The sequence below is a fragment of the Macrobrachium rosenbergii genome, chromosome 33 (assembly GCF_040412425.1).
Source record: "Macrobrachium rosenbergii isolate ZJJX-2024 chromosome 33, ASM4041242v1, whole genome shotgun sequence".
Taxonomy (NCBI): domain Eukaryota; kingdom Metazoa; phylum Arthropoda; class Malacostraca; order Decapoda; family Palaemonidae; genus Macrobrachium; species Macrobrachium rosenbergii.
In genome coordinates, this window is record NC_089773.1 from 11,937,662 (window position 1) to 11,962,500 (window position 24,839).

At 36.0% G+C, this 24,839-nt stretch overlaps 1 protein-coding gene across 3 annotated transcripts in view; it reads left to right on the forward strand.

The window, feature by feature from the left end:
* The window catches only part of LOC136855930 (lachesin-like), a 460,516-nt gene that overhangs the window by 277,916 nt on the left and 157,761 nt on the right, over nucleotides 1-24,839 (forward strand). For 2 of the 3 annotated variants that reach the window (XM_067133427.1, XM_067133430.1), the window contains exon 4: nucleotides 19,590-19,725. The gene's annotated coding sequence lies outside the window, so the exon portion shown is untranslated. Of the gene's footprint in view, nucleotides 1-17,657; nucleotides 17,763-19,589; nucleotides 19,726-24,839 lie in introns of those variants that run through there. The other variant, XM_067133428.1, reaches the window with a different exon arrangement.

Genomic DNA, 24,839 nt, shown 5'->3' on the forward strand with positions numbered 1-24,839 from the left:
ATTTTGACGCGAGAATTGGAGTATTAAACCAATTTCGAGACGAGGATTGATGTATTAAACCAATTTTGAGACGAAACTGGCCCAAAAAGGAATTATTATTATTATTATTATTATTATTATTATTATTATTATTATTATTATTATTATTATTATTATTATTATTATTATTATTGTTTATGGGAGGTTTTGGAACGTGATTTGGTAGACGAGAATAAAGTTTGTGAGCGATTCTCGTCTCTGTCAGAGCTTGGATTATTATTATTATTATTATTATTATTATTATTATTATTATTATTATTATTATTATTATTATTATTATTATCATGGGACGAGTGTAGAACGACTGGAACAGGTCCCGCAGACGTAAATAAACCTGACCTGTCCTAGAATGTCACGTCCTGACCTAACCTGACCTTGTCTTCCTAACCTCACTTAAGGCTCCGTGACCTGACCTGACCTGGCCTGGCAGGGGGGTGGGGGTGGGAAGCTTCAGCCCCTCCCCCTCTTCTGGATTGCCCAAGTAACATTAAAAATTATTATTATTATCATTAGAAAAAGTAGTAGTTTTTAAATCAGGTTTCTGCCATCAGAACAAAAAAGGCGACTCGAGACAAACGACCTCCCAAAATGGAGTCATTTCTTTTCCCCTTCAGAGAATAATGCCTTGGAAAGCAGGGCGCAGCAGCTTAATGGCTCCCAAGCACTTGCTTTTTATCACAGTCTCCCTTCCTCCCAGCTGCTTCGAGACTATTAAGCGAGGAAAGTTTTGGTGGGCCGTTGCAACGATCTCGATGCTGTGATACGTCACTGTGCCACTCTTGGGGTAGAATGTAAACACAGGGTGCTGAGTTGCAAGGTTGGGAGATTATTATTATTATTATTATTATTATTATTATTATTATTATTATTATTATTATTATTATCAAAAGGCCCTAGTAGTCTATTCAGAAGTAGCTAAAGTGAATATGCGACCTGAGAAAGAGATTAATCAAAGAAAAATGTTTGGGATCGGCACACCCTTGTAAAAATTGCCAAAAAATTTACTGAATCAGAAGAAGCAGAAGTTAAAGCCCAGTTATTATTACTATTATTATTATTATTATTATTATTATTATTATTATTATTATTATTATTATTATTATTATTATTAAAAAGGTCTATTAGTCTATTCAGTAGTAGCTAAAGTGAATATGTCGTCTGAGAAAGATATTAATCAAAATACAAAGAAAAATGTTTAGGATCGGCACACCCTTGTAAAAATTGGCAAAAAATTTACTGAATCAGTAAAGGCAGAAGGAAATGTCCAATCACAAACGAAGGCAAACAAGTGCTTGTGAAGGCACAAACAATCATTTTCAAACAGACACACTAAGCCAAAATGAATAACAGATGTTTAGTCTGGTCTATGGAAGATAAAATCACCTTGTATTCAGGTATGTTTTGAGATTTTTAAGTGGAAAATGGAAATTATAGATAATTAGAGAATACATTCGTCTCTTTGTGACAGAACTAGGGAGAGAGGATATATAAAAAAAAATCACTCTGTAATCAGGTAAATAAAGAGGTTTTTGAGGACAAAATGGAAATTATATATAATTAGAGAATACATTAGACTTTTTGTCACAGAACTAGAGAGAGAAGATATCGAAGTACGGTTCAGTATAATCCATTTCCGGTTATATATAGCAATGTTTTTTATATGGGAAATATCAAGCACTGTTTTACTGGAAGTAAAAATGATTCATGCACTACAAGGCATAACCAATTAGAGCTTCATGTTTACGACAACTGACCAATTACAGTTTCCACCTGATTTTTTCGAAATCTTTTTTCCATTTTTGTGGGGAAACACGACCAACAGTTTTTTTGTATCGCTTTGTGGTAAAAAACCCAATGATATTTTTCAGTGTTTTTCAATATACCAGGGCATTCTGTTAGACAAAGAATAAACAGCGCAATCGAGTTTTCTGTACAGCGTATAATGCTGTATGAGCCGCGGCCCATAAAACTTTCAGACACGGACGGGTGGTGGCCTGTGCTGTTGGTACCTATAGAGGTGCCAGAGGCACGATCATGGTTAACTTTAACCTTAAATAAAATGAAAACTTATGTGAGGCTAGAGGGCTGCAATTTGGTATGTTTGATGATTGGAGGTTGAATGATCCACATAACAATTTGCAGCCCTCTAGCCCCAGTAGTTTTTAATATCTGAGGGCGGAGAGAATGAAGTGGGGACAGAAAAAGTGCGGACAGTAAGAAAGTGCGGATAGAAAAAGTGCGGACAGAAAAAATTGCGGACAGAATAAAGTGCTGACAGAAAAAGTGCGGACAGAATAAAGTGCGGACAGAATAAAGTGCTGACAGAAAAAGTGCGGACAGTAAAAAAGTGCGGACAGAATAAAGTGCGGGCAGAAAAAAGTGCGGACAGAATAAAGTGCTGACAGAAAAAGTGCGGACAGAAAAAATTGCGGACAGAAAAAGTGCGGACAGAAAAAGTGCTGACAGAAAAAGTGCGGACAGAAAAAAGTGCGGACTGAAAAAAGTGCGGACAGAAAAAGTGCGGACATAAAAAAAGTGCAGACAAAAAAGTGCGGACGAACAGACAAAGAGCCATCTCAATAGTTTCCTCTGGCAGAAAACTAAAAAAAAACCAAACGTCCTTTTCAAAGAACCAACGAAACTTTTGTCAGACAGAGAGAAAATGCATTTTGATTCCATTTTTCAGATTTATAAAATCTCCTCGCTTGTTCGTACATCAGCAGAGCAAACAAACTTCAAACAAAGGCCACTCTCACAGAGAGAGAGAGAGAGAGAGAGAGAGAGAGAGAGAGAGAGAGAGAGAGAGAGAGAGAGTATAGACTGAATTTTTTCGTTTTCGAAGATTTCAGTCTAAGATTGACGATCTAAGAGACGCCATCTTTCAAATGTTACGTCATCTCTTTATGATAATATGATCTCATATATATATATATGTGTGTGTGTGTGTGCGCCTGTGTTTTGGGTACTCATTATCCCTGCAATTCCTGGTTCCTGCTTTACCTCTGCTTCCTGAATCTCTCGTTGTTCAGATTTGCATGAATCTGCGCTGCTTGCTTGCTTGCAGCATAATCCAAAATATTGTCTTGCAAGCGGGCGGCGCCATTTGCATATTCTTAAGATCCGAATTTTGTCTTCGCATTTTGAGTCTCGAGTAGTAAATCTTACCTTTTTTATTCTTTTCATATTAAAATAAGTCTTTCTTGTTATTTTTTTTACCAGGTGTTTCTTCTCTTTCCTTTTTATTGTTATTTAATTTTATTTATATTTTGAGAATCTCGTTTTAATGTGTGATTTTAGTGGAAATTGTCAACATCTTTTGGTATTGGAAGTTATTCAGAATTCGGTTTTTCTCGTGTATCAGATGTTATTTTTTCAATTTTGCCTACCTCATCTTCTTCTTCTTCTTCTTCTTCTTCTTCTTCTTCTTCTTCTTCTTCTTCTTCTTCTTCTTCATACAACTGACGATCAACAGTGCAAACAAGGAAGGAACATTTTCATTCTGAGGTTCCATCAACTGAATCTGACCAGAGATTTCTTGTGTATCAGACGCCATTTAGTCCATTTTTCTTCGTCTTCAAAAAGAGAAGGAATATTTTTCTTCTTCTTCTTCTTCTTCTTCTTCTTCTTCTTCTTCTTCTTCTTCTTCTTCTTCTTCTTCTTCTTCTTCTTCTTCTTCTTCTTCTTCCAGCTGACGATCACCACTGCAAAAAGAGAAGGAATATTTTCATTTAGAGATTCCATCAACTGAATCTGACCAGAGATTTCTTGTGTATCAGACGCCATTTACTCCATTCCTTCTCCTTCTTCTTCTTCTTCTTCTTCTTCTTCTTCTTCTTCTTCTTCTTCTTCTTCTTCTTCTTCTTCTTCTTCTTCTTCTCCTTCTTCTTCTTCTTCTCACACAGCTGACGATCACCAAAACAAAAAAAGCAACGAACATTTCCAGCCAGGGTTCCATCAACTGTAATATAAACAGCGGTTGACGACAAATGGTCCGGGAAATCGAATCATCCTTCAACTTCACAGCATAATGGCTAAGAAAGCAGGGCACGGAAGTTTAATAGGTCGTAAGCACTCGCCTCTTATCGCAGACTTCTTCTTCTTCTTCTCCTCCCAGCTGCCTGACTATTAAGGGGGACAGTGGTGGGCCGTTGCAACGCTTGGAATGTTCGGTTAAAATACTGCGTTTCTTTGCAGAATCGTCTTTCTGTATTTTCCATTACCTTCTGTTACCTCTTTCGAACGAACGTCGTAATATTCTTTGGAAGTTTCTTGAATTTCAAGTCAGTGGCCCCTGTGGTATAATAATAATGATAGTAATAATAATAATAATAATAATAATAATAATAATAATAATAATAATATTCTTTGGAAGCTTAAAGAATTTCGAGTCAGTGGTCCCTGTGGTATATAATAATAATAATAATAATAATATTCTTTGGAAGCTTAAAGAATTTCAAGTCAATGGCCGCTTTGGTGGCGGGAATTCCATATGAATAGGGTTCATGATCTTCTGAATAATAATAACAATAATAATAATAATAATAATAATAATAATAATAATAATAATAATCATAATAATAATAACAGTTACATAGTAGCTATATTATCAAATATAAAAAAATCAATGCATCATCCTTCAAAAGGGACCTTGCACAATACAACCCTCATTCCCGACCTAACCCTGAAAATCCCAACATCCAAACTCATTCACGAAACAGCCTTTGAAAAGTCACACACAAGATTTAGAAGCTAATTCACGAGAGGCTTCGTCAGCCAGATGCACCGCGGAATATGCTTTCACATCCTATTAATCCTTCCTCAGTGTGTCTGAGCTGATCCTTTCAGAGCCAGGAAGCATCCTCATCTGCATATTCATGATGGTGGGTCCTAGGATTAGGCGAGCAGAACTGTGTTTGAAATATTAATCGCTATATGTGACAAGCGTGTCTGCATCTGAATCAGGTTGGTTGGTCTGTCATGTTTGGTATAATTTTAAATCCGGATGCTGCAATGTTATTTCAAAGCATTTTTGGGAGCGTAAGCAAGAAATGGGAAGCATTTGAGCGTCAGATAAACGCAAATCTGAGATAGCGAGTCAAGTAAGATTAATGAAAAGAAAAAAAGAGATCTGTCTGCAAGGACTGAAACGGCTGTTACTTTCTAAAACGAAAGCTTTTGGCCAACAGAAGCTAAAAGTATTCCAGCTTCTAGTGAAAGGTGTCTTCTCTGCAAGAACTGAATTGATTGTTACTTTCAGCTTCCAGTGAAAGGTGTCTTCTCAGCAAGAACTGAAACGGCTGTTACTTTCTAAAACGAAAGCTTTTGGCCCACAAGCGAGGAATATTCCAGCTTCAAGTGATATGTTTCTTCTCTGCAAGAACTGAATTGATTGTTACTTTCTAAAACGAAAGCCTTTGGCCTATAGAAACTAAAAGTATTCCAGCTTCTAGTGAAAGGTGTCTTCTCTGCAAGAACTGAATTGATTGTTACTTTCTAAAACGAAAGCTTTTGGCCCACAGAAGCGAGAAATATTCCAGCTTCCAGTGAAAGGTGTCCTCTCTGCAAGAACTGAAACGGCTGTTACTTTCTAAAACGAAAGCTTTTGGCCCACAGAAGCGAGAAATATTCCAGCTTCCAGTGAAAGGTGTCTTCTCTGCAAGAACTGAAACGGCTGTTGCTTTCTAAAAAGAAAGCCTTTGGTCCACAGAAACTAAAAGCATTCCAGCTTCCAGGGGAAGGACGCATCATATCTCCCACCTGTCTTGTCCTTCTTCTTCTTCTTACAAGAAACCCAAAGATAAGATGAAAAGAATCTGCTGTTTTCAGCAAAGGCGAGGCTTTAGGTGTCACTGACATAAAATGGGATTATCAAGTGGAGAGAGCGAACTGTCCTTGGTGGAAGTGACGCTGTGTCAGAATAGCTGACCTTTTTTCAAGATTTTTCTCCTCGAGAAACTGTACAAGATTTTTCTCTGGATGAAAATGTCTGGAAAGAGGAGGAAGGTTATTTGCGATGCATGTGTATTGAATGGGGTCATTTCCCAACAGGGGAGATCGAGATAAATTGCATGATTACTGTAATAGGTGTAAAAATATCTAGAGAGAGAGAGAGAGAATAAAGGCATCTTTTGGCACAGATATGAAAGGTAGGGAGATAAAAGGAGGGGGGGGGAATGATAATATAACCATTCCTTATTGTTTTACGGTCCCTTTTATCCTTTCAATATCATCTTTTGAAAGATCTCAGAGGTTGTTATTGTGTTATTGTGTTGTAGGAACAACCAGTGGTGTTTTTGATCTTGCCCTTTTGAAGGTTTGGGAGTCGACGGCGTGGGTTGTAAACATGTTTTCATGTGTAAATTACCTCTCTCTCTCTCTCTCTCTCTCTCTCTCTCTCTCTCTCTCTCTCTCTCTCTCTCTCTCTCTCTCTCTCTCTCTCTCCCTCTCTCTCCAGTACCTTTAGACTGAACTTTACAAGTATCAAAAGGCCATATGTTTTCATAATCTCTATTGACAGAGCTAAAATGATGTGAATGTTTCTTTTAATGATCTCTCTCTCTCTCTCTCTCTCTCTCTCTCTCTCTCTCTCTCTCTCTCTCTCTCTCTCTCTCTCTCTCCAGTATCTTTAGACTGAACTTTACAAGTATCAAAAGGCCATATGTTTTTATAATATCTATTGATGTGATTATTTCCTATAATGATCTCTCTCTCTCTCTCTCTCTCTCTCTCTCTCTCTCTCTCTCTCTCTCTCTCTCTCTCTCTCTCTCCAGTATCTTTAGACTAATATACAGGGATCAAAAGTTCTTATATTTTAATAATCTTTATTGACAGAGCTAAAATGATATCATTCTTTCCTATAAAATCGATCCTACATAAAATCCTACCATCCTATTTCATGCTCGATCCTGTATCAGTAACGACAAACATCCTATGAAGGAATATGGGTCGTGTCCTTTGACAAGTCCCTGAAGGAATTCCCAACCCCCCTCCCTCTAAGGGGAGAGGTACTCACTAGGGAAGATTTTACCCCTTTTATGGGAATCCATATATCATTTATGTGGGAACTTTGATATTGGGGGCAAAAAGGAGTCAGAGTTATGTTCGATATTTCAATACAAGTGAGCCTGGCGTTCCAAAGAATTCCGGAATATTTAATGGTTTTTCGGCCTGTATTCTAAGGGAATTCTTTTCCTCCAGCCTGTGTTCTAAGGGAATTCTTCTCCTTCGGCCCGTATTCCAAGGGAATTCTTTTCCATCGGCCTGTATTCCAAGGGAATTCTTTTCCATCGGCCTGTATTCTAAGAGAATTCTTTTCCTTCGGCCTGTATTCTAAGAGAATTCTTTTCCTTCGGCCTGTATTCTAAGAGACGGAATAAAGTGCGGACAGGAAAAAGTGCGGACAGAAAAAGTGCTGGAAAAAAGCGCTGACAGAAAAAAGTGCGGACAGAAAAAGTGCGGACAGAAAAAAAAGTGCGAACAGAAAAAGTGCAGACAGAAAAAAGTGCGGACAGAAAAAAATTAGGACAGAAAAAGTGCTGACAGAAAAAAGTGCGGACAGAAAAAGCGCTGACAAAAAAAAGTGCGGACAGAAAAAGCGCTGACAGAAAAAAGTGCGGACAGAAAAAGTGCTGACAGAAAAAAGTGCGGACAGAAAAAAGTGGGGACAGAAAAATGCGTACAGAAAAAGTGCTGACAGAAAAAAGTGCGGACAGAAAAAGCGCTGACAGAAAAAAGTGCGGACAGAAAAAGTGCTGACAGAAAAAAGTACGGACAGAAAAAGTGCGGACAGAAAAAGTGCGGACAGAAAAAGTGCTGACAGAAAAAAGTGCGGACAGAAAAAAGTGCGGACAGAAAAAGTGCGGACAGGTTATAATATAGCTACAATAAATAGCATGTAATAAAGATAGAGTAAAAGATCTATTTTCTATATCAGCGATGAAATTCGAGAGAGAGAGAGAGAGAGAGAGAGAGAGAGAGAGAGAGAGAGAGATTAATAATAATGGAATAAATGTGGCAGTCCCTAAATAATGATAAAAGTAAACAACGGTTAATGTAATCAAGTAAAACAATATTACCAGCTATTGAAAATCTTCTCCGGCCATTTACTGTCATTTCGTTATCTTATCTTAAAAGAACGACAGTATTGTTATTTTATCTTAAAAGAACGACAGTATTGTCACTTTATCTTAAAAGAACATATGTTTATTTCCCCGAGAGTTTTTTTTTATCCTAAGAGAACGACACCTGACATTTTCCCCCGAGATTTCCGGATTTTATAACGAAAGGAATTGGATCTTGTAAGACTTCTTTTGTTTTCCTCATTCAAAGGAATCCTCGGAGTCCTGCCCCCTCATGAATGAGTTTAAGATAAGTACCCGGGCATGGATGGGCATTCTAAAACAGTCCCTCGTCAGATTATCATCAGCCTTAAAGACAAATGCCCCTGGAGCTAAATTTCTCTGCCCCAATTTTACCTTCTCTGAACTTGGGTTTTGACAGTTGGATGAAAGTTCCTGTTTTTGTCTCAAAGTTTCCTGACTCTTTTGTCTTCCCTTTTTTTGAAAGAAGAAGAAGAAGAAGAAGAAGAAGAAGAAGAAGAAGAAGAAGAAGAAGAAGAAGAAGAAGAAGAAGAAGAAGAAGAAGGAGAAGTTGACATAATCGACAAGCAACGTAGTTTGTGAGGAGCCGTCCTCTCTGCTGGAGAAAGTTTCCTAAGATTCGATAAGATTTCTTCTAGACGTTCAACGACTTGTTATTGTTTTAGGGCCCAGGCGATGGGAGATTTACGAAGTCTATTCTCTTTTTTGAAAGTCTGGCTGGAAGTCTGAAGTCTGATTCCTTCCCAGAAGTCGCAAACGTCTAATGATAAAAAGATTCCTTTCGATACGAGTAATTTTATCTTCAGTATTGTTTGTTTCTTCCCTAAAGTTTTTCTTTTTATCCTAAGAGAACGACACCTGACATTTTTCCCCGAGATTTCCGGATTTTATAACGAAAGGAATTGATCTTGTAAGCCTTATTTTGTTTGTCTTCTAAAGCCTTCGAGTCCTGCCCTCATGAATGTGTTTAAGAGACGATATGGATAGTTTTGCTTTCTTCTTCTTCTTCTTCTTCTTCTTCTTCTTCTTCTTCTTCTTCTTCTTCTTCTTCTTCTTCTATGATTTCACCAAAGCAGATCCAGTCCTTGATAACCATTCGTATCTCAGTCGAGTTTTCTGTACAGCGTATAATCAAGGCCACCGAAAATAGATCTATCTTTCGGTGGTCTCGATATAATGCTGTATGAGTCGTGGCCCATGAAACTTTAACCACGGCCCGGTGGTGGCCTGGCCCATGTCGTTGCCAGAAGCACGATTATGGCTAATGGCTAACTTTAACCTTAAATAAAATGAAAACTACTGAGGCTAGAGGGCTGCAATTTGGTATGTTTGATGATTGGAGGGTGGATGATCAATAAACCAATTTGCAGCCCTCTAGCCTCATTAGTTTTTAAGATATGAGAAAATACGGGCGGACAGGACAGAAAAAGTGAACGGACAGAAAAAAGAAAAATGCGGACAGAAAAAGTGCGGACAGAAAAAGTGCGGACAGAAAAAGTGCGGACAGAAAAATGCGGACAGAAAAAATGCGGACAGAAAAAGTACGGACCGACAGAAAAACAGAAAAAGCCAGCACAACAGTTTCCTTTTCAGAAAAACTCAGAAACGACCCCATCAGAAAACAGAACGAAAAAAAAAAAAAAGTAAGCCCTCAAAACCAACACGAACAAAAATTACCAATAAAAGTTAATAATTTTTACTGTTTAAACCAACCCATAAGAACTCCCATTCTCTCTGTGTCTCATCATGAAAACCAACAACATTTAGGCCCCCTCGAACATCCACAGTTATTACCAAGGGACCAACTTCTTGTTTTCCCTCACAAACTTTTCTCATAATTGTTGGGAAGTTGTTCCTCCATTGTCAACCATTCAGCCGGAAATCAGAATCTCTGGTCCTATTGATAGTCTGTTGATTACCCGGAAATCAGATTGTTAGTATCTATTCGGTAATCACAAACAAGCACACATGTATATGTATATGTGTATGTATAGTGTATATTTATGTATACATATATATATATTCACACACACACAGGTGAACAGTACAGACAGTAGAGAGAGAGAGAGAGAGAGAGAGAGAGAGAGAGAGAGAGAGAGAGAGAGAGAGAGAGAGAGAGAGAGAGCCACAGTACAGCAGAGAGAGAGAGAGAGAGAGAGAGAGAGAGAGAGAGAGAGAGAGATGAAAGCTACAGTAGAAAGACTGGGCAGGTTTCATGTGATTTAAGAGAGAGAGAGAGAGAGAGAGAGAGAGAGAGAGAGAGAGAGAGAGAGATAAAAGCTGCAATAGAAAGAGTGGACAGACTTCATGTGATTTAAGAGAGAGAGAGAGAGATTACTGTAATTCAGAGAAGCAAGGACATCTGAGAGAGAGAGAGAGAGAGAGAGAGAGAGAGAGAGAGAGAGAGAGAGAGAGAGAGAGAGAGAAATCCTGTACATAACACCCTTATAGAAATAAGCCAGGACGGTTTTATCCCTCAAAAGAGGAACCATCTATCAAGGGGGCTTTTCCCCCCTCCCCCCCTTTTATGGGCACCCATATATCACTTCTATGGGGCGTCTGGTAATGGGCAGACATCTCCTCTCCTCCCACGAAGGAATGGGCAAAGGGGAACGGGGAGAAATGCCCGGAATTCTCGAAGAAGTGCGTCGAGTTTCCCCTGAAGTACAGGAAGATATGTCAGACATTTTGAGAGAAGGTCTGTGTTGGAGAACAGAAGGAGTTTATTTATCGTTCTCTGCCAAAAAATGATTATTTTATCAAGTAAATAGAACTGGTTTTACGTTAAACCAGAAGCTAAATCGTAGCTAATTGTTCTTTGATAAATAATGAAAATTCTATGAATGAAATAGAAACTAAATTAAAGGTTTGTATTTTTTTTCCGAAGAATTCGTATTTAAGGTGGACAGAAAAATATGTCAGATATTGTAAGAGGGAAGCTTTATGTTTGAGACCAGAATGAAAATATAATTATTGTTCTTTTATAAAATATAATTATTTTATAAACAAATAGAATTGGTTTTACTTTAACTCAGAGACTAAGAGAAAATTATTTTGGAGACCAGAAAGAAAATATATTAATTGTTCTTTGATAAAAAAAAAATGATTGTTTTGAAAAGCAAATAGAACCGGTGTTATTTGAATTCTGAAACTAAATTGTAAATCTGCTTTTTTCTGAAAAATTCATATCTAAGAGGACAACATTCAATTTGGAGAGTAAAATAGAAACATATTTTTTTATTATTATTATCACAATCACCCAATATCATTGTAACTGAGATCTGGACAAATTAATAAAATTAATGAACAAATAAACAAATAGACCCCCCTCTTCTCAAGGAAGCTCAATCGGAGATTACCATTCCGTCTCAAATGACCTCTTCAGATGTAATTACTTCTGCCAGAACGGCACCAAATGCCCCATTATATAGGCGATTTGTTGTATCGGATGTTGTTAGGGCCTATAGATCAATTACATAACGCTGGGTAACGTCTGCGTAATTACCTCAATCACGCAGATGGCTGTAGTTGATATAATGTTCCGTAATATATTGGTAGACGGGGAATTTTGGGTAAAAATTGACAGTAGGTCATTAAGCGCTTCAATAATGTGATTTAGACGAGATATCTTGAGTTAATTGAATCTACTAGATGTTTAGCTAATTACTGGTGGGGAGAATATTGGTGTTTTCCCTCAGTATGCTGAGGTAATGATTAAAATCTTCTCAATCAAGTAGATATCGGTTTTAAATTCGATACTTCATGCTTTAGTTATAGGCCAGTCAAAGAGTCCATTAGCTTGTTAGACAAATAATTACACTAAATGATAATTCGTAAAATCAAAGGTAAATGAAAATTGAAAAAACTAACAATAAACTTGTAAATGCAGAAGGAGAAAAACTAAAAATAATGAGAATTTTAAGCAGACTTGAAAAATATAATAATTGTCTCAAAAACATAACGATATCAAATCATCTCTCTCTCTCTCTCTCTCTCTCTCTCTCTCTCTCTCTCTCTCTCTCTCTCTCTCTCTCTCTCTGTGTGTTGTAGTGACCTAAACACTATTAAGAGTATAACTAGGAATATTTTCCTCTCATATTTTCACCCACCAAATCTAGTTGTCCAAAGCATCAGAGTTGACATTCAAGGTCTGCCAACAGTTCTCTCTCTCTCTCTCTCTCTCTCTCTCTCTCTCTCTCTCTCTCTCTCTCTCTCTCTCTCTCAATGACCTAAACATATTATTAAGGATAAGAAGTCATATTTTTTCATTCCCATTTTACATACCCAATCTAGTCAACTCTCTCTCTCTCTCTCTCTCTCTCTCTCTCTCTCTCTCTCTCTCTCTCTCTCTCTCTCTGCTGGCATTCATTTCCACCCAGCAATAAAAGAGCAACATCTGATAACCATTTCGATAACCCTCAAGCTTCATAACGACCACTTCGGGTGTTATTACTGCCGTAATGCGTTGTAATAGATATTGCTTAGGCCTGCACATCCGCTCATTACACGACGCTCGATACAGGTAATGTAATTCCCTTTGCTATTAACCTTCAATATTTACTCGGATGGAGGAGGCAATATGGCGCCCATATCTCGTTGAGTTATGAATCAGTCTTCCAGACTGTTGTAATCTGGATGGGACATAAGTTATCATAGGTATTTTATTGTGAAGGATGGAATGGACGCGTGTGTTATACTTGAGTGTATGCGTGTATACATACACATATTTGTATATATAAATACGGGAATTTATGCCAAAAACACATTGGGTTTTTAGAATCCATCACAAAAACAACATGTCAGCTACCAATAGATGGAACTTCTCGACTTTTTAGCAAAAGGTAAGCAATGGGATTTACTCTCGCTTGTGTAACATATAATAATAATATAATAATAATAATAATAATAATAATAATAATAATAATATTAATAATAATAATAATAATGAGTACTTCTAAGCATCGGGTAATGCTATGCGTATACATGACATTCATTACCGCTTGTTTACAAACTGACAAATTTCTATATTGCTTCCATATTCCTCAATCGTTGAATACCGTGACCTCATCGTCAGGAAAATATGTTGTCTTCAACAACTCCAAAGTCATTTCTCACTTGCTGTAGGGTTCTGCTCCTTCGGGAGAATCTTGCTCATTTCTCCTCATTTTCTTCTTCTTCTTCTTCTTCTTCTTCTTCTTCTTCTTCTTCTTCTTCTTCTTCTTCTTCAAAAAAAAAAAACACTTCATTTTAGGTGAGGGAAAAGATTTATGAGTATCTTCAACATTTTCACACTTTCGAATTTTCGACAAGCATTTTCCAGAGAGAGAGAGAGAGAGAGAGAGAGAGAGAGAGAGAGAGAGAGAGAGAGAGAGAGAGAGAGAGAGGTACGCCAGCAGGAGAAACAATAGCCTATCAATCTCTATCTTTATTGAGATTAGTTTTCGATTCCTTCAATAAGAACAGTTTGGCAGGGTTAAAAAAAAAAAAATCGGGAACTAAAATTTAGTTTGACACACGTCAATCAATTTGATTGACAGAGCTGTCACTATGGGGTGCCATTTAGACATAGTTGTCCTGATTAATACATTAAATTTTCAATATGATTTTAATTCCAAAATGATTGAATATTGTTGTGCGATAATAGGAAAAGTAAAGAAATTCCCCGTAGGGGGGTAGTACCGTCAGTGCGCCTCATGCGGTGCACTGTAGGCATTACTTCAGGTCCTTTGAAGCGTGTCTTCCTTACTCCCCAGCTGCTACAACCCCTTTCGTTCCTTTTACTGTGCCTCCGTTCATGTTCTCATTCTTCCACCTCTCCTAACAATTGATTCATAGTGCAATTGCTTTGAGGTTTTCCTCCTGTTACACCTTTCAAACCTTCTACTCTCAATTTCCGTTTCAGCGCTGAATGACCTCATAGGTCCCAATGCTTGGCCTTTGACCTAACTTCTGTAGTCAGCTCAATTCAATTCAACAAAGAAATCATAAGAAATAATTCGATGTTACGATAAATTCGAAACTATAACCGACCATTTCCACCAAACTATTAAGCAACGCGGGGTTAATTTTGCTTTTAAATCTCTGCGCAGTGAATGAACGACAAACTTCGGGAAACTGTTGTTCATAACTTCAGATATTAACAAGTTTCTGGTCCTCTGGAGAATAGTTGGAACTTTCGGATGCTGAATAATAACTGGCCCTGGAAAAGGTACAATGGGATTCCGGGAACCAGCGTTCTGGAAAGTCTACTTAGCTGAACATTCCGTTGCTATGGGAATACATGGCAGTTTCTCTCTCTCTCTCTCTCTCTCTCTCTCTCTCTCTCTCTCTCTCTCTCTCTCTCTCTCTCTCTCTCTCTCTCTCTCTCTCTCAATCGCAAGCAGAAAAATATTCAGTGCTTCTTACCACCACAGTGAGGATCATTTGTGAGAAGGAAACCTCCTTAGTAGACAGGTATCCCACTTCCATAACCCCCTCCGTTTCCCCAAACCCCTACTGGTTACACACCAGACCCACACCAAACCCCTCCAAAACCCGCCCCCCCCTCCCCCAACCATTCCCCTAACAACAATCCAACTCTTTTGTTGGTGTTTTCCCACTCAGGGCTCTTCAGAGAAAGTGGAAATTTGGCGCGAAATTGCAGCGATATTGAACTGGAATCGGGTTTGAGGTCTGGAAAAATCGCTCTGGAAAAATCGCTCTGGAAAGGATGAGAGTGGGCCAAATGAAAACTGGAATGGGGAGGGGGGTGTTCTGGAATGAAGATTAGAATGGTGGGGTAGTGTTCTGGAATGGCGGGTGTGGTGTTCTGGAATGAAGACTGGAATGGCGGGTGTGGTGTTCTGGAATGAAGACTGGAATGGCGAGTGTTGTGCTCTGGAATGACGACTAGAATGGGGAATGTGGTGTTCTGGAATGAAGACTGGAATGCGGGTGTTCTGGAATGAAGACTGGAATAGGGATGGTGTTCTGGAATGAAGACTGGAATGGGGGACGGTGTTCTGGAATGAAGCCTGGAATGGGGGATGGTGTTCTGGAATGAAGACTGGAATGGGGGATGGCGTTCTAGAATGAAGACTGGAATGGGGATTGTGGTGTTCTGGAATGAAGACTGGAATGCGGGTGTTCTGGAATGAAGACTGGAATAGGGATGGTGTTCTGGAATGAAGACTGGAATGGGGGACGGTGTTCTGGAATGAAGCCTGGAATGGGGGATGGTGTTCTGGAATGAAAACTCGAATGGGGGTTGTTTTGGAATGAAGACTGGAATGTGGGTTTTCTGGAATCATGACTGGAATGGGGTCTTCACCCCCACTCTCTAAAACCTGACTCGTCTGTTTTGATTTATTGGTGCGGTTATTCCGGTGGTCTCTTGTTATTTCATTTTATTATTTTAATATTTTTCTGTATACCTTCATTAGATCTTTCAAGTCTATTAATGGTCAAAACATAAAAGGAAATAAGACAATTTCTCCCAAAGGTATGATGAATTACAGCTTATCATTACTTCATGTTTATATCAGCAGAGAGAGAGAGAGAGAGAGATTTTTAGCTCTTTAATCCATAGCATTGTTATATTTTACTTGTTAAACATCACCCTTCATCAGCTGCCGATTCTTAAAACTAGATTTATTGATTTATTTCCTCCAGCAATGCTGAGAGGTCGTTTCTCTTGCTATACATCTCGTGTCGAGCAAAATCTCTCGAAATCTCCCCCATTTTTCATTTTCCCTCCAACAAAAACAAAAAACAAAAACTTTCTTCACAGCAAGGTGGCGAGATTTACGACCCGTTTTCCGCTTTCTTTCCGTAACGCGTTTCCAAAACCTTCCACTGCCGAATTTCATTTTGAGGAGAGTTGGAGGGAAAAGCACAAGATCCAATAAATCTTGCCCTTAAAACATGGCCCCTGCCAGATGAGAAATGGGAAGACAAGCAAAAAGTATTTGGAAAACTAACGTGGACATACAATGGTTTGAACATGTGGAGAGAATGGAAGACAACAGTTACATGAAAGGAAGGGAAGGGCTATTGTTTTGGAAAGGAAGGCAAGCAAAAACTACTTGGAATTTGCATCAGTCATTCAAAAGTAACAAAAGTAAAACAAAAATGGGCGAATGGACGAGCAATGGTTTGAACCAGTGGAGAGAATGGAAGACAACAGCTGCATGAAAGGAAGGAAGGGACTCATTTTTTGGAAGTTTCCTGCATAAGTATTCATCCGTGATACAGCAATGTGTCAGTGAACACTGTCTGCATTGTTTTTATTCTATAAAAACAAGAAATACTAAGCAATTCGTAGGTGTGGTCTGTATTTGGAAAGGTGGCCACTAAAAAAATGTAAGTACCTGATAGCATATGAGGCCTTTGAACAACAATGTGGCAGGGTGTGGGGCTGGCAAACTCATCCCACAAATACTTCCTGAAAACGAGAGGATGTATATATATATATATAATATATAGTATGTATATATATATTATTATTAAATCCTGAATAATAAATGTTAAATGTAAGATTTAATAAATCGAATTATTGAATAAAACAACTCACAAAGGAGGGATTTATCGCACAGTAAACCCCACAGGCGATTATAAGGCAGAAATCCTCACTGATTACTTTGGATTTAATGACTTTTTTTAGGGTTCTTAACCTAATTTTATGTATAACTTCCAATAATCGTTTATTTTTCAACGAGTGGATTACAGAGTTTAATTGGGATTGATGGGATTAGTCGGAGATTTTCGTCCCTATCATAATTAAAACTCGATTCAAATACGGTTGATAAATAAATGACTCTAAACACGTATTTGTTTTTATTTAAAAATATAACTTAAACTTGAATGATAAAGTATTCCTGAGTATCATTTACCTAATCACAAATTACTAAAAACAAATAAACAACTTAATTCACAATGAAACCAAATTTAAAGGGTAAAAACTATTTGAATTTAAAAATTCGAACTTTTGGCGCGAGATCGGCTCCGATAGTTCCAGTTCCCCCCACGAGAGGCGCCACCTCTCTGACCCTTTTGGCGCGAGATTTCTCAGGCGAAAATCGATCTTATTTATTGATGTCTTACGGCTCATTTTCCTTATTAATTTCATACCTTGAAGATTTCCTGCCTACGTGGTTTGAGATAATTTTGTTTTTTCCTCAATTATTTTGTCATTTCATGAGTAAAATTTATATATTGATTAAAATTTGAGATTTCATTGATATTATTAAGGTTTTATTTGCAAATGACAATGAATATAAAGCGATTTAATGCTATGAATGTGATTGTATATGCGAATATTTGTAAACGATTTCTTTTAAAAAATATAAACCTGTAAAGTTATATCGTTAAATAACAAAAATAAAAAGAATGATAAAGCGAAACTAAATCATTGTTCCTCACTAGCGCATCTTAAAAGGTCGGAAAGATAATGTAAAGAAAATAATTTACTTAAATTCTCTAAAAGAACGGCTCCTGAGTCATTAGTTCCGATTCTGGCCGCCAGAGGCGTCAGCTACCGCCGGACGGTTTGTTTACATCAGTGAGTGGACGAGTATGACGAAGATATTTTTGAAATTTGCAGAAATAACAGACTTCTGTTGCATTTAAGCCTTATATGAGTATTAGGTAAGTGAAGTAAGATAATGAATTTGAGTTTATCTTATTGGGATACGATGATCTGTGCCGCAAATAGCGTTTAATATGTAAAGAAAATAGTCGTTAAGTTAGTCTCCATTGCTAGCGTTAAAGTTTCTGCCGAAGAATATTTTCATTCTGTCATCAAAACCAAACACAACGGTACTGTTTAAAACTAATACAGAGATTTTGTAAAACACGGCAAAGCATTTTAGGTGATTAAAATTGATTGTTTGAAACCGCATCAGAATAAAAAGCAGAAAAATTGATAAAAATTTTCTTTTAAACAAAACTTCGTCAGGAAACAATTGATGGACATTCAGTTAGCTGTCGTAAATAATTAGAGTAAAATTTACTGTCAGTTATTAATTGAGTAGTTTAATATTAACTAGTTGAACTGGAATAGTTCACTGATAAACTACCATTGTTTTGTATTTTGCAAGCTTATTTTTCAGTTTTATCAGATTGATTTTTAAGAAACTCAAATGATTAAGTATAACTTATTAACATCAGTAGCATAATAATTTTACAGCCATTGTATTGAAGTATCGTATACCCTGAAATGAAACTGTTTTCTCAAATAGTGGTTGGCTCCAGAGATGAAACTAACACAGCAGTTACCATCACATTCACAATTTAACTTAGTTTAACTTTCATTGTGTAAATCAGCCTCTTCATACACCAACACAGAGGGCTCATCAATAGCACGTCTGACCCACCCCCACGCACAAAGCTCCTTTTACACCTTAATTATCCCTTTCCTGGTCTAAATTTGAAGGCGCGGTGGTGGGCATACCCCGCCACTACCCCCCAGCAGTAAATAGATGGATTTTACACTGGTCTCTGAATCTTATATAAAAATGAGGACTTTTTTTTTTTTTTTAGCTGTCTTGAGCTATCTTAACCTTTGACCTTTGAAGGTAAAATTTGATAAGGTTAACTATTGCGTGTAATGAATGACAGAACAAGATTGCAATATACTGTATGTATATATATATATATATATATATATATATATATATATATATATATATATATATATATATATATATATATATGAAAGTATGCATATATATAAATGTATGTATATATATATATTTATATACATTTTATATATTATATATATATATATATATATATATATATATATATATATATATATATATATATATATATATATATAGCAACCATAGTAACGTGACTTAATATTCTTGCCTCAAAGTCGAAATTATACAAAACCTAATTATCAGGCAGTCATTAGTTATAATTAATAGACTGAAACAGATACTGGAAAAATGCGAAGTTGTTTACAAAGCTTTTTTTCAAGCTGTCGGGAAGGCTTCAGCATACGCTTTGAACTTGAAGCTTGAAAAAGCTCTAGATTATATCACGTAGATTATATCACGTGGCGAATATAATAATTATATCTCGGGTCAGATACACAAATATAAACAAACGAAAATATGAATATATGAATATTATTCTTGACATAAAGTAGTTGGTGACAGTTGTTATTAGTTCCCATTTTTACGTCTCGATAAATTATATATGTATATTTTTTTATATTTACGAAGGAATTTTACGAAAGAATTATAGAACAACTTCATTATATAATCATACGAATTTCGGCCACAAGTCTTCCATGTCGATAATTCTTGTTTCCAAAACTTTTCTTTTAAGTATCCCAAAAGTCATTTAAACCTTCCAAATCCACTCTTCTCTTCACCAAAGTCTTATGGAAGACTCTAATCACAATATAATAAGTCTTAATTAACAGTTCCTGCTGTAACAACTAAGAAACACCTTCGTTTTTAACAGGTTCTTAAATTAGCGACTGACGAGTCCAACTCCGGAGGCGTCACCGACACATCCTCACCCGACCGCATCTTGGGAGCAACTGAGCGACATTGCCAGATGATGGTCACTTATACTCACCTCGGGACCGTCAGGTCAGGTCAGTTTACGGAATCTTAGGTTGACCTGTTTTGTTCGAAATATTATCTTTAATTGGGTAGTTGACATTTTGCTGAATATTAGGATAAATTATGATTCAGATACAGTTGTACTGACGTTATGAAAATTCATTGGTGTAATATCAGATCCGAGTGGGTAATATACGTGTATGTATGTATGTGAATATATGTAACACATGCATGCATGTATATATGTATACACATATATATATATATATGTATATATATATACATTTAAATTATATATGAGAGAGAGATAAATTGTATATTTGACTTAAATATAACACCAAGAACAATCAAAATTCCATAATGTATGAGTGTAAGGTATTATTATTATTATTATTATTATTATTATTATTATTATTATTATTATTATTATTACCGCAATTTTTTGCATAAGCTCAGTTCAGTATAATTCTAAATTGTCCATCGATAAAATTGTTTTAACAGAAACATATAAAATAATGTTGTGAAGTGTCATTAACAAAAAAAATCCTGTAAATAGAATTACCGGTCAGAAAAAAATATGTAATTCCGTAATCCTTTGTAACCTGTGGTATTCAAAACGCTTATAAATTAGATTACAGTGAAAACAAGGGATTTGATAAACTGACAATAATTATTTCCAGTGAACAGGAATGATAATGGATAAAGTAATCTGTTTTTATTTTGATAAATAACTATTTCAGTTTATATATCTTGTTTTGGATAAAATACATAGTCGTTTTTATTTGTAAATATATCAACATTGTTTACCAATTACACATATGTATATATATGTATATATATATATATATATATATATATATATATATATATATATATATATATATATATATATGTATGTTTAAGACTTCACAAAAAATGAAGGCGTCTATTTGCTCATATATATTTTCTCTCTCTCTCTCTCTCTCTCTCTCTCTCTCTCTCTCTCTCTCTCTCTCTCTATATATATATATATATATAGAGAGAGAGAGAGAGAGAGTAAAATATATATGAGCAAATGTGCCTTCATTTTATATATGTGTGTGTGTGTGTGTGTGTGTCTGTGGGGTGGTTGTGAAAGAGAGAGAGAGAGAGAGAGAGAGAGAGAGAGAGAGAGATACGCTATCTCTTAAAACGGAAGCCTTCAAATATTCGTAAAGTCTCTTTCCCTCTCTGATATAACTAAACCGCAATAATTACCCACACAGAATATTCCCGCCAAAGCACAAACAAAACATTAAAAAAACGTAAAAGACTGAAAAACCGCGAAAAAATCACCGAAAAAAGGAAAAATAAGAGAAAAAACAAGAATTATTTCATATCTGGTAAGCAGATCTCGAGCCGCTAGTTCCGATTCCCGCCACCGGGCGCGCCACCTGTCAAACTCCCTCAAAATGTAAACAAACCGATTGCAGTGTCCGATCGATTCCCTTTACAGGATTATTTAGGGGACATATTCGCTCCTGTAGACTAAATGATTATGTATTCGTTGTTGTAGAAGGTTTATGTTAATATATTAAGAGGATGAATACTGGTATTCTTTAGATATAATGAAATGTAGTGAATAGCATTTAGTATGAATAGACAGATATCGTAAGAGAATCATACGGTTGGCTTTGATGCTGACTTGAGACTGACACATGTACTCCTCTCTCTCTCTCTCTCTCTCTCTCTCTCTCTCTCTCTCTCTCTCTCTCTCTCTCTCTCTCTCTCTCTCGTATACAAACACATATTGATATTTGTTTTCGTACAAATGATTTTAATACGAGCACACATAGTGACATTGGTGTTCCATTCATATTTTTCTTTCTTCTTCTTCTTCTTCTTCTTCTTCTTCTTCTTCTTCTTCTTATTATTATTATTATTATTATTATTATTATTATTATTATTATTACACAAAAAAACTAACAAAAACTACATTGAGGCAATTCAAAAGAAAAAAGCCACTCAGATTCCAAACTAATAATTAAATAAAAAATGAAAAATATGCATCCATGTTTTGTAAGGTTCTAAAGAAAGATAAAATGATATATTTCCTGAAAATAAATTGAAAAAATCTGGATTCTTCCCAGCCTCAAATGTCAAGGTTGATTGAAATGTCATTCTGACATTTGAAACAAAATCAGACGCAGTGAGATTAGTTCAAGGTTTCAGGGTCATAGGTTTAGGTAGAAAAAGGGCCTCGAGATATATTTTCTGAAATTATAATGTGAAAATTACATCTGGTTTCTTTATTGCCTCAAAGGTGAAGGTTAGCTGAAATGTTATTCTGGTACTTGTTACGAAAGTAGAGTTAGTGAGATTAGTTCAAGGTTTAAGGTTACAGGTTTAGGTAAAGAAAAAAATATTAGATTTAATTTATGAAACCTGTCATAGTTAGAGGAACTGGACAGGAAGATGGGAGAGAGGAAGAGAGAGTGGAGATAAAGTAAAAGGCTAAACAGTACAGTAGGTGCTACAAAACCCCCTTTAGTAATGCTTACAGTGCACCGCGTGAGGTTCACTAACGGCACCACCTACCCTATGGTTAAACAATCTTCAAGAACCATTCGTCTTCATCCTTCGGCCCCTAGCTGCAACCCCTTTCGTTCCTTTTACTGTACCTCCTTTCATATTCTCTTTCTTCCGTCTTCCTTTCCACCCTCTCCTGACAATTGATTTCGAACTTTTACTGTCAATTTCCGTTTCAGCGCTGAATGACCTCATAGGTCCCAGTGATTGGCCTTTGGCCTAAGCTCTGTATTCAGTTCAATTCAATATTCAATTTAACCTATTTATCTTCATATATTTCTTGAAATATTAAAAAAAAATTCTCTTAATATCATCAATTACCTTTAACAAAATATATATTAGGAAAACGATTTTTAAATACATAAGTAGTTTATTTTTAAAGACATATATAAAAATGTTGTAGGAAAACAATTTTTAAATATAAAAACCCTAAAAAAGTTTATTTTTAAAGACACATCTCCTTCAAAAAATATTTTAGGAAAACGATTCTTCCTCGAGTCGTTCAATCGCATTTTATCGACGAAGCGTAGGATTAGGATCCATTGGGTCCTAATTTGTTTTTAATCCCTGAAGGATAATCACTTCGTGTTCTTCCATATCTCCCGCGGGCCTTGTAGGCGGAATATTAGTTCAAAGGAATGATTTGATAATGTTTTATATATATTTATATAAACATATACATAACTAAGACATTATCAAATCATTCCTTTGAACTAATATTCCGCACTTCTTCTGTCCGCCCTCAGATCTTGAAAACTACTGGAGGCTAGAGGGCTGTAAATTGGTATGTTGATCATCTACCGTCCAATCACCAAACATACCAAATTGCAGCCCTCTAGCCTCAGTAGTTTTTATTTTATTTAAGTTAAAGTTAGTCATGATCGCGCGCATTTTTTACTTTTTTTTCATTAACATTTATTTACAAAAACAGCTGACGTATTTTGACATAAAAGGAATCATTATCATGATATTGATAATTAGTCAGAGTCTAGTTACTATAGTTACCTTTTATCATATTATAATTAATAATATCTCTTTGCTATTTATTTTGATGAATATTACTATTATTGGTGTTATATTGTTGTTATACCTTTGACATATAGTAATTTAAAATAGACTGTATATTTTAATTGTAAATATATATATATATATGTGTGTGTGTATATATATATATATATATATATATATATATATATATATATATATATATATATATATATATATATATATATATATATATACACACACACATACATAATCATTTTGATGAATATATATGAATATATTCTGATGACTCTGTGAACGTAATTATTGCTCGTGACGTCACCAGAGAATTACGTAATTATTATTACTGATATTCTCTTGTCTTTAATTGAAGCGAATTGAAGTATTTTACGACTCTATTGAATCAAAAGATTAAATTTTATTTTTAAGAGCGAAGGGTGTCGACCTTTTTTAGTTGACGTAACTCGAAAAATTTTAAATAGAGAGTGAGCTAATGAGAGCAATTAATTTAATTAGGTTTTTTGTAAAGTGGAAAGATATATTTTCTCTCACTCTCTCTCTTTCTTATATATATATATATATATATATATATATATATATATATATATATATATATATATATATATATATATATATATATATATATATATATATGTTTAAGCATCTAAATGCTGATGGAGAAATATTTGAATATACTATTTTTGGAATTTGAATAAACGCCTTCTCTCTTTCTCTCAGTGTTATGCACACACACACACACACACACACACACACACACACACACACATACACAAACACACATATGTATATATATCAAATATTTCTCACCAGCATTCAGACACTTAAAGATAAATTAACCCATAAGAATAAATATAATTGGCAAACACCAATTAACCACCGACCACCAAAAACAAATAAGTAAATAAACGAAACAAGAAAAGAGAGAGAGACCCAATAAACAAATAAGTAAATAAACAAAACAAAAGAGAGAGAGAGAGAGAGAGAGAGAGAGAGAGAGAGAGAGAGAGAGAGAGAGAGAGAGAGACCCAATTTACATTCCCTAAAGGGGGAGAGATATGATTTCCAGAGGACGCCATTACATCTCGCGGGATCAGAACAAATGAACAGCGGGTTCAGGATTCCATCCCTTTTTCTCATCAAAATTCTTGCGGGGGATTAGGACCCTTTTTGGGGGCGGTTTAAGGGGGTTAGGATTATGAGGAAGGGATGGATGGAGAATCCTGTTCCCCAGCAAACGCTTCGTTTAAGAGGGATTCAGGACCTTTTGTTTTCACCTTTATGTTTTGGGGAGTTTGTGCCTTATAGAAAACGGGGGGAGGGGTGGGTCTGCTGTTGCTTTTTCATACTTCATAGAAAACGGTGAGAGTCTAGTGTTGTTTATACATCATAGAAAACGGTGGGAGTCTATTGTTGCTTTTCATATTCATAGAAAACGGTGAGAGTCTATTGCTGCTTTTCATTCCTCACAGAAAACGGAGATTTGAATTACTGGAAAAGGCATATATTTGTACAGCGCCATTCAGCCCCCATGCGCGTGGGGGCCCAAAATTGGCCCGTTTGATTCCGAAAGTGG